Here is a 19,799-nt window from a genome sequence, read left to right on the forward strand (position 1 = left end):
GGATGACCTCTAGTTCTATCCTTGCCTCCTTCTACTCTATGAAATATCTTCTTCACATTAAGCTGGTAACGAGTCCTCACCAACTTATGCCTCAATCATATCCCCTCTTCTTCTATTCACAAGGCTGTAAGTTGCATTCCCTCAATCTCTCCACATTGGACATTTCACAGACCTGACACTACTCCTCTATATACCTGTCTAACAACTGTACTAGTGCTCCATGATGAGTTCTATGTTACATTTTTTTTTTTTTTTTTGTATTTTCTCTATTTCATTAGTATCTAACCAAACTTGGAAATTAACCAATATTTCACTAATTCTTTAATAATAATAATAATAATAATGAAATCAAGATCTCTTTTGCACACATTACTTTCTATAGAAATCTGTTCAACTAGTGTATAGTTAGTTCCATATTAAAGAAAATAATTCAGTCAGTTATCACCAGCTTCAATCTTCATAAAGTGGATTTCATTTCTCTCACTTTCTATTTGGCATGCCATCAATGTGTTTATACTGTTATTTCCTTACATCTATGTAACATCTTATAAACTCCAGTTAAGTACATATTCAACAATTATTTCAGAAGAGCGATAAATAAAACATCTGCTTCTTCCTACTTATTCCTTAATAATAAAAGCTATAAGTAAATGCCACTTGACAGTTATACTTCGCACCCTAAATATGTGTATATCAGTACCATTCAGTTCAGAAGTCAAAGACTGAAAATATAGTTTAGATTGGAGTTCTGGGCTAAGGAGAATCGATGTCAATTTAATGTGACAAAATGTAAGGTTATGCATTTTGAGGTGAAAAGATTAGCAGCAGTATACCACATTGGTGGAACCGTACTCCAGGAGATTGACGAGGCCAGGGACTTGAGAGTGTTGGTGGATAGGGAGATGAAGTTTAGGGGGCACATTGCAAAATTAGCTAAATCAGCTCATCAGCTCACTTGGTTGTTGAAAAATACCTTGACGAGCAGAGACAAGCAAGTTATTACCTGTGTACCGAGCCTTGATAAGACCTCATCTCGAGTACTGTGCCCAGATTTGGTCACCTAGGTTCCTTCTTGATGGGGAGGAGGTGGAGAGGATCCAGAGGCGAGTGACTAAGATGATAGCGGGTCTATGGAATGAACCATATGAGAACAGGTTGAAGATTTGTGGGTTGCAGAAATTAGTTGATAGGCAGAAAAGGGGAGATAAGATTGAGACATTCAAATTGCTAAAGGGTTTCGATAGGATTAATTCAGAGGATTTTTTGAGATCACGACTGGTGGTGGTGGGAGAACTAGGAGACACCTATGGAAGCTGGGCAAGAGTGTGGTTAGCAGGGGTGTTAGAGCTGGGTTCTTTACTTTTAGAGTGGTAAATGAGTGGAATAAGCTGCCAGAGTCTGTTGTGGGTGCTATGACGGTGAGTGAGTTTAAGGCAAGGTATGATAGATACTGTGAGAATGTCGTATAGTTGTGTGGACATGATGTTTAGGGCCTCCCTGATGAGTCTAAGGACTCCCTGGAGTCACCCGTAATAGTAATAATAATCTCCCGCTCCCCAATCTCTCTCCAGTTTACTGCTTATATCGATAAGTACTACAGAAGGCCTAAATGACCTGAAGTAACCAGCCTTAATCACTCATTTTAAATCTTAGGAATACAGATTGACCATCTTAGTAATCAGTCCAGTGGCACCTTGCTGCTACTGAAAAAAAAACGGATTGCAGACACTTCATTTTCTTTTTTTATTCATATTAAATTCAATTTTATCGAATAATCGTTAAATTACAAAAATAGCACAGCATTTTGTTTTTCGGGAATCCCTTATCCTTGCAAGTTACGTCATATACTAACAGCTTACTATTTCGTGTATAGAGGCTTAAGTGCTGTGAAGACATAATGTTGGAGGTTTAATGGATTTTTTACAACACTAAGAAAGGATTAAAAAGAATTTAGGAAGTATTAAATTCTTTTTAATCCTTTCTTAGTGTTGTAAAAAATCCATTAAACCTCCAACATTATGCTTACTATTTCAATAAACAATATAAAGAATCAAACAATTAAAATTAAACTTACCAATTTAACAATTTATCCACGAAAATAAGATTAATTATCTTAAGCGAAACAAAACAGTTTCCGTTATGCATAAAAATTTTACAAATCATCTTATATGCTTATTTAGCATACTGACTGTACTTAAACATTTAAATCAAGAGTAATGCTCTTGACGAGCACTGTAGGTTTGTTTTATATAATGTCCTAATTATCGCTTCAGATATGAACCTGGACTAAAACTAAGCATGCACCGCCTTCTTTCTCAAACATCCCTCAAACCACAACACGTTAATACCAGCCCCGTAACCACAACAGGAATTGCATTCGATGATGTTTGGCTTCTTTTCAAAAAACTCTCGCACTCATAAAAGTGCAGCCACATTTGGGCGAATTCCTATCGAATCGATTACTATATTCTACTAGTTCCAAAAAAAAAAAAAAAATGTAGATAACTTTATTTCACTTTATGGTCTTTATAGCATTTTATTATTATTATTATTATTATTACATGGCCACCTTCATGAAGTTCATAGACTCATCCCAAAAAGCCAACATTTCACCAAGAAACGGACCATTATTCGCAGAATACTTGTCATACTTCGCTTTGAACTCATTTATTGACAGAACATTCAAAAGTGACTCCGACAATCAAACCAACACTCTCGGGAAAGAAAAAAAAAGAAAAAAGATTACTCCTCAAGCCCTTACTAACTACGCCTTCACTTAATTTCCAGAGTAATTGCCGCTCCATTTTAAGGACCAGAAAAAATAAATAAAGAAAGAGTTATTTTGCTTCAATTTGGGTATCCTTCATAGCCTCATTGAGCATTCATTTAGCGGATTACGTGGAAAATAAAACAGGGCCAGAAAATAAAAATACTCGTTAAGCGAAAATATTTTCACTCTTAGTATTCTGTTATTATGATAACAAATATTTCCTTCTTTTTCTTATTAAAGGTTATGGATTCTAAACTTTGATGACAACACTGCTTGCATACACACTGTAGACAAATGCGTACTAATTCTATCGTTATTATTGCAAAAAATTTAATAGAGCTGAGAAGGGAAAAAAATGCAGAGGGGCAAGGTAAGAAACGTGATCGTACGAATAAACGATTCATGCGATATATCAATCAGTGATTCTATGATAAGAAGAGTACTTAATGAGAGTATGATGGCTAAATCTTCTTTCCTAAGTAAGAAAATTAATCCTGAGCGCTTTTAGGAAAATTCTCAGGATACAAAAAAGGACTCCTGAGAATTGATTACTTTTGAAGACAATAATGACTCGAAATGTGAAAAATACTGTATTTGAAAAGATATGAAAGAGTTGTTCAGAGAAGCGAAAAAGAAGAGCGAAAGGATGAAGAATATAATTCTCATTCCACGATAGGATAGAGATATATTGATGAGAAAGGCAATGATAGATGCGCAGGTTAGGTTATGCTGAAGGGATACTGCAGGGTTCGGAGACTTATGATTTAGGAAATGAATTTACATACGGAGACACTTATATTAGTTTGATAGTCTGGTTTAAATAGATCGGGACTTAGATAACTAGAGAGAGAGAGAGGGCATTGTTCAATGAGAGTGCAAAGCACACAGTCAAGAAAACTGCAGCTATTAGGATCGATTCTCATGGTTGCTTCCACATATCCTCATGTGGAAGCATGAGGATATGTGCAAACGAGTAAGTGAGAGAATAGTAAAAACTAAATAAAATAAAAAACGAAATTAAGACTCTCAAGCAAACAGTCTTAAATGAGGTGATCACTAAAGATCATAAAGTTGGTTGTAAGACTAACGAGATAATAGGATTATAATATATACTCGTACACTAAAACTACAAGCAGCAAGAATAAAATGGAGGAGTTTTATGGGATTGCTTAGTACAACCACCAGAACGTTATACGTATTAGTGACACTTGATTAGCGATGGCAAATCATATAATTTCAGGGATACAATGGGAGAGGTTTAGTGTTTGCACTTCCCTCCTCAGAAACTGGGCATCATCTCCACCCTTGCCCATCGAGCAAGATGTCTCACTTCCACAGAAGAAGACCTTCAAACAGAGCTTAATTTCTTGAAAAACATTCCCATAGCGCAGTAATCCAGTACTGGCGCTCTAAAATTACCTGTCGCACATATTCAACTCATGCCAACGGTAGCACGCGGTCACCTATTCAAATATGACTGTTATTATTCTACTTCTTTTTATTAAGCTGGAAAGTCCATGTTTTTACCTTGTTATTTTTATGTCTTATGTTTTTTCTTTCTCACCTGAAAAAGTCGGAGCACTGATGAAACTATTCGTGATTTATTAAAGGTTTTTGTTATACTTTCTTGGGTTCTAGTCAGTTAAATTAATTATATATATATATATATATATATATATATATATATATATATATATATATATATATATATATATATATATATATATATATATATATATATATATATATATATATATATATATATATATATATATATATAGTTGGTTGTTGCTATATGACAGGGATGTGGATGAGATGCATAACAAATTTGAACGAAAAACGCAGGCTGGGGAGATTATTATGCAGAATTCAATTAGGAAGATAACGACTGGAAGGAGAAGGAATCACAAGGCAGGAAACAAACGAAATGTATATACCCTCTAATAGATAACTACTTGAAGTAGCATGTGATGAAAAGGATTCGGAGTGTGAGAATGCTAGATATCGTCACGAGACCAAATAAACTATTGATAAACAATGTGATGCCATTGCCTCCGATTGGAAGGTGATCACGGAGGTAGGGAAATATGTAGTTTCCAGTAAAGAAGGAGTATTATTATTATTATTATTTTACAGCATCTCCATGCAGTCTGGAGACTCATCCCGGGAGACCCAAATCAACCATCATACACAAATCCTATCATACCTCTCCTTGAATCCGTTCACCATCAGGGAACTCACAACCAATTCTGATAATCCAGTCAATCACTCACTGAGCACTCTCCACGCAAAAAATATGGGCCGCACACTCTTAAACAACTTTCACGCATGAGCCCTGGTTATATGACTATTTCTTACGTATTGAAAAAATTCACTTGCATCAATTTTATAAAACATCTTTAATGCCTTAAAAGTTTCTATCATTTCCTTTCTTTAGCGCCTATCAACTAAACTTTGTAACCCACAAACTTTCAACCTATCTTCGTAGGGATTATTCTACAGACCTGTGGAATAATCATCACCTTTTGGTCACTCGTCTCTGAATCCTGTCGACCTCCAGTCCCCAAGAAACCCAGGCGACTAAATCTACATGTAGTAGTCAACATGTGGCCGAATCAGAGTCTTATAAGAGGGATAATAACTTCTCTGTCTTTACTTGTTATCGTTTTTCAACATCCAAGTACTTCGCTTAGCTTTTTTATCAACTTTTGCAATATGCCCTCTGAACTTCAACTCTTTTTCCACCATTAATGTGATAAATTGACACTGTGGGCAAAGGATAATGATTATTGATTTCCTTTGCCAACAATGCCAATTTATTTAGGTCATCCCGCACGATATCTACGTCACCTTTATCAGACTATCGTTCTTCCCAGTTTTGCAAACAACTGAATACGCTATCTTGATTTTACATAAAAATATGTGTTTTAATTTTTTAACCTTTAAAGTTTAACTAAATTTTTTGAAAAAAGTAAGGGACGCTAAACTTAAGATTGTATCGGGTACCAGAACTCCTAGAGAGGGCACTATGCATACACTGTTACAGTACAGTAATACAGAATACAGCACATAATTCACTATACAATTCAATAATAATAATAATAATTTTATATACATATTTATAATTATTTCTGCATATTATTATATGTATTTATATTTCAATAGTGGTTTTATATATTATATATTTCATACAGATATTTCACAACATGTAATTTAGTAATAATAATTCTATATCAATATCAGAATTTGTTAGTATACAAGCGTATCTACATGTACACAATTAAAACATTTTCATTACATTTTTTATCACACATTCAGTTTCCAAATTGCTGAGTATGTTCCTTTATGATAGACTTGTTTGTTTGTCACGTGGCCTTTCTGCTGTCTTCCTCGAAGTTTCTGCTTAGCTTATCTGAGGAAGATAATAGATAGTGGTGGTTTTGTGGGCTTTTTTTTCAGTACCCATCGCGAGCCAGGTGTAGATTTATCTGTTTAGGTGATTATTATACTTATAAGTTATGTTTCTTGTTGAGTGTGTCCATGTTATCTGATATGTTGTTCTGGTTACTCTGTAGGTTGGACTGAAAATGTTTTAGCATGACTTTGTAGTGTCCTAAGTGTTTTTTCTTAAATATTTTGTGTTCTGTACTTGTTGCCTGTATGAGTGTGGGCTCTTCTCTTTGTACCCAGAATATCAGTTTTATTGTTGTATTTTGCAACAATTGTATTCTGGTAAGTCTGTAATCTGCACAAAACGTGAATGATGTAATTACGTATCTTACAGTTATTTCTATTATATGGGCATCTCATTGTGGATGACCCATTGTGGGTGACCGAGCAATCAATACGGTATATGTCATGCCTCTTCTTGAACTTAATTACATATCCTGATCCTGATTTACGCTCACTGGTAGATCCACACATTACTGTGTGGGCATTCGAAACCGAAATCCCTATGGAATAGGTTGGTTGCTCCTTATTAGAGGAGTGTCTTATGTCTGTAGAAATGTGAATTGCACGTCATGGACATGAATCGAACCCAGGTCTTTCGACTAAAGGGCTTCATCTATATCGACTGAGCCGGAGGCTCATTCGCAGATGAAGCACTGATAAAAAGAGTACGGCAACGCATTTCATTCATTTACCTCTCCCCCAAGTGAAAATTCTAGTCCTTACCCTTGTTAACAGTGAAGAAAAAGAGGTCATCAAGAGATGACCTCTTTTTCTTCCACCACTATTCCACTGCTGAAATATGTCCACTGCATCAGTCTTATAAAAATCTTTTATAATTTAAATGTTTCTATCATATCACATCTTCACTTACTGTTATATGTGGGTATTAGATCAGAGAACCGGGAGTTATTAGAATGGGAAGGAACGAGGATGGTTGTCAGAAATAACAATGACGAGGAGGCAGGAAAAAAAATGAAGAGTCAAGGGTAAAGCTTAAGACCCTCCTCTGTTTATATACCAATGCTAGAAGAATAAGGGATAAGTCAGAAGAGTTTGTCGCATTGGATATTATAGTCCAGCCTTAGATAATAGGAATATCGGAAACGTGGTTCACTGGAAATGATAACTTGACTGGTTTTGAAGTTGATGGATATTGTATTTTTAGAGAAAACAGAAATTATAAAAAAGGAAGGAATGTATTACTGATTATAGCAAATCAGTTGTGTCCATGTATGTCTGTGGAAGTAAGGGATAAAAATGAGAGTAATTTTGAAAGTGTCTGGTGTGAAAGTGCTACTAGAGAGAGAGAGAGAGAGAGAGAGAGAGAGATGTTTATTGGGGTGTGTTACAGACCTGGGAATAATGAACAAGATGAGAAAGAAATGTATAGGTAAATTAATTTATCTAGTAAAAAAGTTATTAATGATGGATTTCAATTTTCAAAATATAAATTGGGAAGAAGAAAAAGCTTATGGGAGAAAGGAAAACATTTCCTTGAATTCTTAAGGGATCAGTATACAGTTGGTGATAAAAGGAACCCGTGAGCAAAATGTACTGGATTTAGTTATGACGTTGTATAACGTAATTGTTAACAGCATATCAACATTGCCACCTGTTGGTGACAGTCATCATACAGTCCTGACCTGGGAGGTACAAAACCATGCAGAGGCATCCAGAGTAAAAGGGCACATGTGGAACTATAGGGCAGGAGATTATGGAAAACTCAGCAAACAACTTGAAGGATTTCTATGGGAAAAAGAAACTGAAGGATTAATGTGGCGTTGGTCATAGTTAAGAAGTATTTGATGAAGCCAATAACAGACAGCCTTCTTAAATCAAAAAAGATTAACAAAATATGTGTTAAATGGATGAATAGGAAAATTCAGCAGGAACTGCAAAAGAAGAGAAGATTGTGGAGAAAATATAAACTTTGAAGATGTGAACAGTTGTATAAAATATATAAGGCGCAGGCAGGAAGTGTGATAAGTATAACAAGAAAAGCGACATTAGAGTATAAGAGGAGACTCGCAAAACAGGTTAAGAAAAATCCCAGAGAATTTTTCTGTTATGCAGCTAGCAAAAAAAAGAATGATTATAAGAAGATAACTCTGCTGGATAGAAATGGCACAAAAGTGACCAAGGAAGAAGTTATTGTAGAGTTGTTCAGTGATCATTTTGCTAAGGTTTTTCATAATGAGGGTAATGATATTATTCTACGGAAACAGAAAGTTGAGGAATCAATACTTCAACCCAGTTCTTTGAAGGTCAATGAAGTGGAAGTCTATGATTGCTTATGTCATACTGATGTGAATAAGACTATTGGACTAGATGGAATTTCACGTGTTATGAAAGAATACGGTAAGGAACTGACACTTCCGTTGACTCGGTTGTAAAAAGTTGTATAAAGGTGTGGCACGTAAGAGAGTGCAGCATGATTTTTTGCATGGAGAGTGGTTGGTGATACGAATTTATTGCCAAATGAAATGGTGAGTGCTCAAATATTGAACCAATTTAAGATAAGGCATGATAAACATTATATCTCTTAGAATGCATCTTACTGTAGCCTCCCTTGATGTGTCTTGACTCCAGGTGATGTTTGTATTCTTTTTAACACACAGTTTATTATCTTTCAAAGAAATTACATGAGAGTAGGATACATTTTGTTACATGTTATTAAAATTATTATGATTAGGAAAATGTAATATTATAAGTAATGTTATAATTAATAGTAATCCTAACAAAAACAATTTAAGTTTTACATTAAAACAGTTAAACGGCTCTTTTTGCATTTTGTCATCTCATCTCATCCCATCTTCCTTTTACACTGTTTTACCTTGCGGTGTCGAGGCTTTATTAATCATCGGACCTCAAACAGTTCACAGGATAAGGTGATTAACCCTACTCCCCAGTGTACCCTATATCCTGTAGTGTTAAGTTCTCAAGGTCGGTTTGCCTGCTTTGTGGGATGAAAAACTCCAGGATAAACTGGGGAAAAGCCTTATTGTCCACGCCCAACACCGAATAACTTAGCTATGGCTGAGGAAGATTCTTCAGCTCCTCACGTCACCGACGGAAATCGAACCTATGACACTCCTTCCCCAGGCATATGGTTGCAAAGCGCACAACCACTAGGTTAACCACGCGCACGCATTTTGTCATAAAAATAAATCAACTAACGCTTTTTATTTCCTAATAGGGAGTAGGCGAGGCCTTTATACCCTGTCCAGCTTTTGGAGACTGAATGGATAATTCAGTTTCCGTCGGTAGCCAATCAGAGATAGTTGGCCCATGTCTATCAATGTATATAGGTGGCTACTGATGAAGAGACCAGCAAACAAGTGCTGCCATCTTTTGGTGCCTAACCCTAACAGGATATGATACTGTCTGAAATAATGTGGGTACTACGGTCGATTTTCTTGAGTTTACCAGACGAAAAACCCGAGTTTCTGGGAGGAAAGATCTGCTTGCCCGTGCCAGAGATCGACTAACTCGGGAACCGGTCGAAGATAGGCTTAGAAAAAGTTCCTCCATTGGGCGGCTAGACTTGAACCTAGGTCTTGCTTCGAGCGGCCAAGCGCAGACGACGCAAGCGCCACTTCCACTGAACTACATATATTTATTAACAACAAAGCATCTATGTACAATCTGAATAGGAATTATATATACAATTATATGCATTTTGTACATAGTATGCTCCTTTTAATTGGCATTTTTTCTTTGATTTCTTTATGGTTTATTTTTCACATTGTGTCTATTATCTGTGTTCATACAATACTTTTTTTACATGATAATTTGCTCAGTGCTTTGCGTTTCCGAAAGTCCTTATACTTCATCTGAGCAGTTTTTTTTCTTTAATGTGTCATGCATTGATATCATTCTATCTTAATCACTTATATTAATATTTAAATTACTATTTCATACATCCTATTGTTCATCTATTTACAATTATATACATGCTGTACATAGTATGCTCATTCTAATTGGCATATTTTTTTGACATTTCTTTATGGTTTCACATTGTGTATATTATCTGTGTTAATACAATCTTTTTTACATGATAATCTGCTCAGCGCTTAGTGTTTCCTAAAGTCCTTATACTTCATCTGAGCATTTTTTTTAATGTGTTATACAGTGATATCATTCTATCTTAAGCACTTATATTAACATTTAAATTACTATTTCATACATCCTATTTTACATCTATTTACAATTATATACATGCTGTACAACAGTATTCTCATTCTAATTGGCATTTTTCTTTGACATTTCTTTATGGTTTCACATTGTGTATATTATCTGTGTTTATACAGTCTTTTTTTTTTTTTTGCATGATAATCTGCTCAGTGCTTTCTCCTGTTTCCAGTAGTCTTTATGCTTCATCTGAGCTTCTGATTTTTTTTCTAATTTAGTGTGTCATACATTCTATCATTCTATCTGAATTGTTGTTGTCATTTTATCTTAAGCGCTCATATTAACATTTTGATTACTATTTCATAAATCCTATTTGTTTCTATATGTAGTTACATTTAACTGTTTGCTGGTAGTATATTACGTCCTCCTTCTTGGGTTTGTGCTATTTTTTTTTTTTTTTTTTGTCGTGTTAGGAAGCACTTCTTAAATAATTTCTTCTCTAATAAACCTGTGTAATGCTTGTTTTTAAAATGTAAAGGTTTGGTTCATACATTATGAACTTATCGTAGAAATTTAAGTGCTATTTATATATATCATGTTTAAACAAATACATATAATTACTTTACATATCACACATCATTAAAATGTGGTCAAGCTCTTCCATTTTTGAAACATAAAACTAAACTACAACCTCCATAATTGACCATTATTATACACAAAGCTACAACCAATTATAGTGTAAAGCAATTAATATACAGGTGCTATACAGCTTAATGAGAAAGTATATTATATGTGTTTCTTTTGCTTATGTATATTTATTTTATTTCTTCGCGTTCTACAAGAGGTTTGTATGGGTTTGTTTTAAGTTTTGTATTTATGGTGTGGCTTTTATTTCTATGATCTGCAGTTGTTCTTCGAATTTTGAGATGAGACCCATTTGCCGCCATTGGTGTTTGGTTATTTTGTTTCTGTTTATGGTATCTGTGATTATGTCTTTTAATATGTTGTTATTTTCCTGAGTATGTCTGGTCCTGTTTCCCTTCCGTAAATTTTGTCGCATCTGTATGTCTATATCGAGTACATGGTTGTTATGATGATGATTGCTTTAGTTGTGTTTGGTACCTTCGTTTAACCAGAATAATGTGCGTTCTGTTATGGATTCTTTATGTGTTTTATGAGTGTTTGAACGGTGTTCCATATTTGGGAGGTGTGTGGGCAATACATCATTAAGTGATAAAGTGTTTCTAGTTGGAGCAAAACAAAACAAAAGAGTTTGATGTGTGCATCTTTAGGTCTCATCTTCAAAAATTCGTTTATTCCTATGTATTTATTAATAAAGTTGTAACCTTCCGCGATTTCGTGGAACATTTTTGGTGTTTTACCACTCGAATGCGGAAGGGAACCTATTACTTTGTCGGGCATTATCTTCTGCATATAGTATAGTATATATGCGCTCCACGCTTTTTCCTCTGTGTAAGCTCTCTCCATGATTTTCGCTCTCGCAATTAGAGTTTTTAGGTAGACGTTTATTAAGCCGAGTCCTCCAGCCTCAATGTTGTGGAATATTGTGGATCTTCTGATGGGCTCATATCGGGATCCCAAATGAATTTTGCTCTCTGTGTATTCTGTCTACTTCTTTACCGTTGTAGTTGATGTTGTTTATGAGGTACCATAACTTTGACAGTAAGTATTGATTGCAAATTTTAGTTTTACTTTGTAGTGATACTTGTCTATGTCTCATCTGTGTAATCATATTAGTTATTTTTGTATGTGCAAGCTCCCATTGTGTGTTGTCTTCTTCCACTGAGCTACACTGACCTTCTGCATTTTGTTATTTACATTTTAATTTTATATTTCGTTTTTATTCACAATTCACATTAACGATTACGTTCTTTTATTTACATGCAATACATAATGCCATATGCATTCATTTCAGTTTTCACAATAATAATTAAAATAAAATAAAAAAATCGACAGCAACAATGAACAATGAGACTACAATTTTATAACTTTACAATTCTGTAGTAGCTATGTGTACAATTCGGTACATCACTTTACTTTCATTCATCACTACCTCTCAGAGAATGACATATATTTCATAATATTTAGCCAACAGCGCTATAATTTCTTACATTCACTCACTTTTCACTCTTAATATCTTTATAATTGCATAATGTGGAAATTCAGTTAACAGAATAATAACGATCTCAGTAATCGTTTGCAAATATAATTCACTTACACAACGTAATTAATATGATTACTTGCTGCATTTTACATTTTATTATATATATATATTTATCTATTTATTTATTATTTCCCCTTTTTTAGTTGACAAAGTGTTATCTTCATCATTTACATTTAGACTATTCACATATTATATTGTCGGTTTAGCACAGAATGTTATATATTATCGGTTAAGGTGTTGTGACTTGGAAGTTAATTGTAGTGATTGGCTAGTGAGGATTATTTGATTAAGCAGTGCTAATTCCGTCTACTTCGAAGCTAGGGTTAGCGTTCATGAAGAGAGTGAGATTAGCATACACTATTTATGTTTGGTATTTTTTATGGGTGAAAAGCAGGCGTTGCGTTTGATGCTGGTGGTTTGTGAGGTGAAAAATAGGTGTGAGTTTGATATTACTTGTGAATTCGTGTTTTAACGTTCTGAAATTATCTGTGTGTTACAAGTTTTGTGGTAGGTTGTTGAGTAGCCTGAGTATGAGATATGATCTCACTGTAGAACCGTATGAGTTGTTGAAGGATCTTGGGGTGGCAAGAGTTGTGATGGGGTCGTATTATGCGATACGTGTCTCTGTTGTTATGGGGTCGTGTTATGCGATACGTGTCTCTGTTGTTATGATAGGTGTTATTGAAGTAATTTCTTAGTAACATTAAGTAGCGTTTCAGATTTTTTATGCTCAGGATATTGTGTATCTCCATATAGGGTTAGGTTATTGGCTGTTGTATGTGGGGCCTCCAAATCACTGTTAAAATAATTTTCCGATGTAATGTTTCTATTTTTGCTAGATTGCTGTTTGATGTGTTAGCATAGATTGTTATGCCATTCCTGAGTAGGATTCGCAGATATCTTGATATAGTTTTTTTAGATTATATGGCATCATATCTGGAAACGTTTTACTGCACTATTGCGGGGTTTAGCATGTAGATATTCTATATGTTTTGTACATTTATAGCGCCCATCTATGTAAAGGCCATGGTATTTTGTATGTGTTACAGGAGTGATTTCGGGATATTGGCAGCTATTTTTGTTGGTAATGCAGCAGTATATGTAACAGTGTAGCGATAGTGGTGTGGGGAGCATGATTCTCGGATTGTGTATAATTAACATCTGCGCAGGTTTTAGTGCGATTCATTAACACTGAGATTTGTACAAGTAAGTTGTGATTTCATTTAGGTCTTGTTGTGCTTTGGAAAGAGCGATGTTGATGTCTTTGTGGCTGCCAGTAGCGCGGTGTCGTTTGCGAATTGATATATTTTACTTCGTATGGTCAACTTGTGAATGTCGTTAATGTATGTGTTGAACAGGGTAGGTGATAATATAGCGCCTTGTGGACTCCCTGTTTTATCTGTATATCCTGGCTGCAATGTGTGCCTATTTTTGTCACTTGTGTTCTGTTTGAGAGATAGTTCCTTAACCAGGTATGCGGCATTCCTCTTATTCCGACTGAATGTAGTTTGGTCAGCAGTATATCATGTTCAAGTGTATCAAAATCTTTAGTTAAGTCAATAATTATAAGGACAGCAAACTTGTTTTTATCGAGCTGTGTTCATGACGTCGGCAATATCTTCTAATAAGGTGATGGTGTTTTTTGTTTTCTGGAAGCCGTATTGGTTTTGTGATACAATGTTGTACTTTTGTAAATAGTTCTGTAGTCCGGTTTGTGTTATTTTTTCAAGAATTTTGGAGACGACTGGTAGGTCATCTACATGTCCTTGCGGACATGTATAATGCTTTGTATTATGGGAGATACTAAGGTAAGTTATGAGAACTTATTCCACCTTTACCACGAGTTTCCCCAGCATGAAGATACTTCAGGCGCAAACTTTGTTTGAATACACTTGGATAAAGGATTAAACTAAATATATAATTTATATTATAACCAAGTGAAAAAACTTCCAACAAGGGGTCATTGTTGGAAGTTGTATAAAAGTGTGTCGCGTAAGAGAGTGCGGCATGACTTTTTTGCATGGAGAGTGTATAATAATAATAATAATAATAATAATAATAATAATAATAATAATAATAATAATAATAATAATTGGCAGATCCAGGAAATGCTCATGAGCAGATGGAAGGTTTGCATTTTTCGATCAGAATTAGAATGTGCGCTGAACTCATCTAAAAAATGGTAAAGCTTTAGGTACTAATAGAATACCAGCAGAAATAGTAAAGTTATTAGAAGGTGACAACATTACTATATTATTAAAGGTATTTAATAAGGTCTTCGATACAGGCACAATCCTTCAAGACTGGTTACAGGCGACTTTCATCATGCTACCTAAAAAAGCAAATGCGAAAACTTGTAATGACTATAGAATGATCAACTTAATGAGTCATATTGTCAAAATGTTTTTTGAAAATAATTCAAAAAAAATATACACAAAATGTGAAGACACCATCATTGATACTCAATTCGCTTTTAGAGAGAGTTTGAGAACGAGTTTTCTTAGCGGAGTTTTGGAGGGAGAAGTTTTTCAAGATGGCGAAAGATGAATACCGGCATGATAGTAGTTGTTGTGAAGATTGTTTTTGATTTCAGTGGTGATTATTGAGTTTTATATTTTGTGAATCTTCTTTGATAGCGGAATACAAAGTAAGACTTTGACTTTTGATGCAATTTTCCGGCCTTTGCCCGTTCTGTTTGCCATTATAAATAATTCTCAGGTAAGCATATTTGAATACTTTTAAACATGAACAGTTTAAGTCTCGACGAATTTGTCCAACCTCTGGATAAGAAGCTGGCGCTCGACCTCCTCAAAAAACTGTTGAATAAATTTGAGGTAGAGTGGCCAGGGTTTTTAAACCTATATTCAGCGACAGATGACTCCACAGACGGGGACAACTCAACACCAGGGGAAGAAGGGAAGATGAACCTGATAATCTCTGCTCCCACACCAAAAGACGATACTGAAACTCACGCTCGAAAAAAGCGAAAAACAGCGGAGACTCAGATAAATGAGGGGATGGAAGAAGATGCCCCCAACACTGACCTCCCCCCACACACAACAACGCAACGAAAAAGTTCCTCCAATTGTTCTACGGGAAAAAGAACGTTGGACGGCCCTTAGGCCTATTATGCAAAACCATCAATTTGCCCCTATTCATGGGCAAAAAACGTAGACGACGGAGTTAAAATCCAGCCTGCCACAGTAGGCGATTGCAGACTCCTCACAAAAACCATGGATGAGTCAAATATTAAATATCATACTTACTCACTGAAGTCGGAGAAAAACCTAAAAGTTTTACTCAGGGGAGTAACAGAAAACATCTCCACAGATGCAATTACTGAAGACCTCTGCCTCCATGACCTCCCACCTCTCAAGGTTAGCAGAATGCTACGGGGTGACACGAGTCCAATGCCCCTAGTACTCGTTGAGATACCCAAAACACAAAAGAACATATACAACTTAACAACGATCTGTGGTCTGAAAATCACAACAGAACCACTAAGGAAAAGAGCATTGTCAGGCCAGTGCTACAGGGTCAGAAGTACGGACATGCACAGATACTCTGCAGAGCAGACTACAAATGTCTCAAATGTGGGCAAAACCACCCCACAGCAATCTGCTCAAAACCCAGGACCTCACCAGCCAAATGGGCGAACTGCGGGGGACCCCACCCGGCAAACTACAGAGACCGCCGTCACTACCTAAGAATAAAACAGTCAACAAAAGGAAACAGATCTCTCAACCCTGCCCACAGCACCAAAGTTGACGGCTCCCCAGTTGCCTGACACCCAACAAGACAACAAAATACCAGCTCTCACAAATGGAAAATAGCAACAGCCTGGAAAGCCACCGTCGAAGCAGGACATACGCCGAAGTAGCCCGCTGATCCAAAGATATCCAGCAGGACCAAATTCTTCCAAACATGACAACATTCATCACAGCCTCATTGGCAAACATGCTTCAAGAATTCAGTAAGTCAAACCCTTCACCAATCCTCACAAAAAGATTTCTAAAAGAAACTCAAACCATATTATCAATGCTTGTTAATGAATAAAACTAAATTACTCCCAGACTCACTACAGATCGCCGCTTGGAACGCCAATGGCCTAAAAAACAAGAGACTGAAGCTTCAATAATTCTCTTACAGATACAACCCTGACATCATCCTAATTAATGAAACTCATCTAAGACCTGCAGACAAACCAAAACTGAGAGGCTACACATTACATAGAAATGACCGACTGGACTACAGAGGTGGTGGTAGAGCCATATTTATCAGGAACTGCATTAGGCAGAATGGAATACTCTTCCCCCCCCCCCAACCTCGAACCTAGAACTCACCGCAGTCGAAGTCCACACAAACTCAACTGGAAGACTTAAAAACTATGCCGCCTACAACTCCCCCATCTAAGACCCCTGCTATTTTCTGACTTGGATGCTATACTAGGCATAAATGAATCCATCATCGTCGCTGGGGACTTACACTCCAAACAACCCTCCTGGAACAGCAGAACCACAAATAAAAATGGCCGTATCCTCTTTAGCTACACGGGATTAAACAACACTCTCGTAACAGGACCCAGTGAACCAACCCACCACAGCCCAACTGGCATAGCCGACATCCTAGACATCGCCATCCTAAACAACATCAAATACCAGCACAGCATTCAAGCATTGAACGAATTATCTTCAGACCACAACCCAATTTTACTTCACTTAGGGAACAAAGACCAGTCACCTCCTCCCAAACCTCCATTATCTGGGAGAAACTTAGGAAAGTGCTACCAGAACACATTGGTCCGGTTCCCCATATAAAAGCCAAGGAAGAAATAGACACGGCAATAAAGATCCTCACCAATCAAATCAATAAAGCCATAACAGTAGTCACAGTATCCACGATTACCCACAAACAAAATCGTCTCTCGGAAGAAATCATGGACTTAATAAATGAAAAAAAAACAGACAAAGAAAAAGATATCACAACACTCGTGCTCCCCAGGACAAAACATTCCTCAACAGATTAAACAAATCTTTCCGAGATGCTCTCCAGAACCACAGGAACCAACAATAGGACAACAAGCTCACCTCCATCTCCACAGCAGATCATTCCACATGGAAATTCCTAAACAACCTCAGGAACAAGCGCAAATCCTCCCCCTCTGCAAGCAGAACAGCACCTTGCATACACAGATGCTGACAAAGCCGAAGCCATAGCAAGAAACCTAGAGAAACAATGCAGTCATGTATATGAGAACCTAAACATCAGCCATGTATACAAGATCCATCGTAAAGTCAGGTTCACAGTAAATCGTCCCGATGTCAATCCAAGTCCTATAATGCCTACCGAAATAATCGGCATCATCAACCATCTCAAGATCAAGAAAGCCCCAGGTCCTGACGGCATCGCTAATCAAGTCATCAAGGCATTACCACGCAAAGCCATAGCACATCTGGCAAACATCATAAACTCCATCCTCAAATGGCAGCACTTCCCCCAGTCATGGAAAATAGCTGACATCATCCCAATTTACAAACCAAGCAAAGACCCACACCTACCTGAAAATTACCGTCCCATCAGCCTGCTATCCAATTTAGGGAAAATAGCTGAGAAAATCATTCTCATCAGACTCCAAGGTCATGTCAACCAACTAAATATCATTCCACAAGAAAAATTTGGCTTCCGTCAAAATCACAGCACCACCCAACAGATACATAGGCTGGTCGAATACATCACCACAGGATTTAATTAGAATCAACACACTGGAGCCGTCTTCCTAGACAACTCAAAGGCCTTCAATAAGATCTGGAACCAAGGCCTCCAGTACAAACTTATCATCGCTAACCTTCCACTAAACACGATACACCTGATCAAATCATACCTCTCCAACAGGACGATGCAAGTCAAAATCAATGAAACAGTCAACCCAACGGAAAATCCTCGCTGGAGTTCCTCAAGGATCACTGCTAGCCTTGATCCTGTTCAACATCTATATGGCAGACATTCCCCAAAATCCTCTCACATCCACCATCGCCCTTCATGCAGAAGACACGGCTATTCGAGCCAGATCTCACCAACCACATCTCGTTACCAAAAAACTACAAGACACCATCCTGAATCTAGAAAAATGGTTTAAAGACTGGCAACTACAATTAAACCGCAAGAAAAGCAAAACGATACTCTTCACAAGAAGACGAGCATCCCCCAAAGGAGACATCACCCTGTTGAACTCCAAAATTCGCTGGAAAACTGAAGCAAAATACCTCGGAATAATTCTCGATAAGCGATTATGCTTCAACAGTCACATCAAGAGCACATGCACCAAAGCTTCAAAAGTTATCGCCCAGCTGTACCCCTTGATCAACAGACCCAGCAAACTAAGCTCAAGAAACAAAATTCTACTGTACAAGACAGTGATCCGTCCCACAGTTATATACACCTCCCCAGCCTGGAGCCATACTTTCAAGACAAACATCCTCAAGCTACAAAGACTACAGAACAAGTGCCTGCGAATGATACTGAACGCCCCGTGGTTCATCAGGAACGCCCAGATCGTGGGCATAAATATCCCTTACATCTCTCCACTACTACGCTCCCTAGCAGAAAAATTCTTTATGAAGACTTCTACGCATCCAAACCAACTCATACAGCAAGCCGGAAACTATGACGGTAATGACCACTGGAAACATAAAAGACCGAAAGCCATCCTAACACTCAATGACGAATAACCACTTCTGCCCACTCAGGCGAGCTAAAATAACTCACAAATCTCTCCCATCACTGCTCCCGAAACAGACAACAGGGAATATGAAAAGCGTCAAGCTTCACTCTCTGCGCCATATATGTCAAGCATCCTGCGTCCTCACTCTTAGCATTTCAGGTCTGGCTTCCACCGACGAGACCTCAACAAAGGTCGAAACCGGTATAGGTAGGGACCAATGCCTTTAATGTTTAGCATCATACATCTCTGCAAGGGGATGTGCTTTACATTACAGGAAAAATACTAAGAATAGTGATCAGAGCTTTAATCACCTTTACCATGAGTTGCCTTGACTGGCACTACCTTCCGAATCAGTTACCTTAGACTTGCAGGCACAAACTTGACTTTCTTGTTTGCTTTCTTGGGAAACAGGATTAAAAACCAAGTTCATATAAAATCACTTGGTATCTTGAATACATAATAGATACCCAAGTTAAAACTTTCTTCATCTATCTCTCATCCTGATATTTTATTTATAAGGTTAAAACACCTTGTGGCAA

The 19,799-nt window shown here is 36.8% G+C and overlaps 1 protein-coding gene across 1 annotated transcript in view; it reads right to left on the bottom strand.

Annotated features, from left to right (window-relative positions):
- The window catches only part of LOC150106877 (E3 ubiquitin-protein ligase RNF19B-like), a 328,715-nt gene extending 326,328 nt beyond the window's left edge, over positions 1–2,387 (bottom strand). Inside the window, exon 1 of the mRNA XM_090392786.1 lies at positions 2,075–2,387. The gene's annotated coding sequence lies outside the window, so the exon portion shown is untranslated. The remainder of the gene's footprint in view (positions 1–2,074) is intronic.
- Positions 2,388–19,799: the final 17,412 nt, after the last annotated feature.

Source organism: Typopeltis vanoorti, chromosome 5 (genome assembly GCF_054136105.1).
Source record: "Typopeltis vanoorti isolate ZY-2024b chromosome 5, IOZ_Tvanoo_1.0, whole genome shotgun sequence".
In the NCBI taxonomy this organism is placed as follows: Eukaryota; Metazoa; Arthropoda; class Arachnida; order Uropygi; family Thelyphonidae; genus Typopeltis; species Typopeltis vanoorti.